The sequence below is a fragment of the Chaetura pelagica genome, unplaced genomic scaffold, assembly GCF_000747805.2.
Source record: "Chaetura pelagica isolate M959 unplaced genomic scaffold, ChaPel_1.0 scaffold108, whole genome shotgun sequence".
Classification (NCBI taxonomy): Eukaryota; Metazoa; Chordata; class Aves; order Apodiformes; family Apodidae; genus Chaetura; species Chaetura pelagica.
This window is the reverse complement of record NW_009970718.1, coordinates 4,351,053-4,352,247: the sequence shown is the minus strand read 5'-3', so window position 1 is coordinate 4,352,247 and position 1,195 is coordinate 4,351,053. Positions and strand designations below refer to the sequence as shown.

Sequence of the window (1,195 nt, the reverse complement as noted above, 5' to 3'; positions counted from 1 at the left end):
AGAGCTAAAAAAATAATTACTGTCTTCCATAGTTTGTATTGGCAATGTGATCAACTTAAATGCCACCCAATATTTTGATGCATTAAGGCAACTACAAAAGTTTAATGATTTAGTCTAAATGAAGACCACAATCTTCTTTAAAAAAATAAATATGCCAACTAAGAGTCTGAAACCAATCAATGTTGAATCAATAACCTGAAGATCAACATTAATTCACTGATGTATCACCCAAACGCACAGAAATGAAGAGGATCAACACAAAAATAAAATTATTAATAAAAAGCTGGGGTTTTGTGATAAGATAGGGCTCAAAAAGTCTTTGAAATCAATAGCACTGTCACTCACAGCTCACCAGGCTTCAGTCTGTATTGAATCACATCTTTAACAGTCACCTTTTACCATACGAAATAGTTTAATTTGCTTGCAGCACAAATTTTAAAACACGAAGGAACCCTTGAGCATTATATGTAGCTATGAACCCTGATATTAAAAATCGCTTTGCTGTGTGTCCTTGGGGAAAAAAAAAAAAAAAGGAAAAAAAGAAAAAGAAAGAAAAAAAACCAAAACTGTGATTTACAGCAGCTTTAATACATCAGTCCGTTTGCTGGATGTTATTCTATAAACTGCATGTCTGGATGACAGTAACCCCACAGTCCCTGTCATTTGCCAAACCAGCCCCTGATCAGTTTTGGTCTCTAAATGTAAATTATGGCGACATGTAGTGAAGAACTTCGCTGGAGGAGATTAAAATCAGTGTGTAACAGAGAGAAGAGTGTTCAGAGGCTTTCAGCTGCAGCTTTGCCTCGTCCTGACCCCGTCAGTCTTTCCCACTTGTAGCCGCTCTCCCACAGATCCCACAGATAAGAGAAGCCGGGTACATGGTAATTAATTTTAATGACCTCATTATCCTGTGATAGACACTTTTGTTTTCATCAAAGCCCAGTTTACTACGGAGCCTCCGTGGGGTTTTGATCATATAATTAAATGGAGAATTGTTTTCCCGAGCTAAGACGACAGCGTTGGACCTTCTCAGCCCCTTCAGAACAAACACCCTGCAGTTCCACCCCCGTGCACGGGGAGTTTGGACGCATTTACTGGGGACCCCACCTCCTGCTGCGCCCACCCGAACCCCCCCCCTGCCTTCCCGGTAGCGACGGGCCGGTGACTTCGTTGCCCGAGAGGGGCAGCGCCCACC

At 41.8% G+C, this 1,195-nt stretch overlaps 1 protein-coding gene across 1 annotated transcript in view; it reads right to left on the bottom strand.

Annotated features, from left to right (window-relative positions):
- LOC104396463 (G2/M phase-specific E3 ubiquitin-protein ligase-like) overlaps positions 1–1,195 on the bottom strand; it is a 113,180-nt gene that overhangs the window by 111,064 nt on the left and 921 nt on the right. The gene's annotated exons all lie outside the window — the stretch shown is intronic.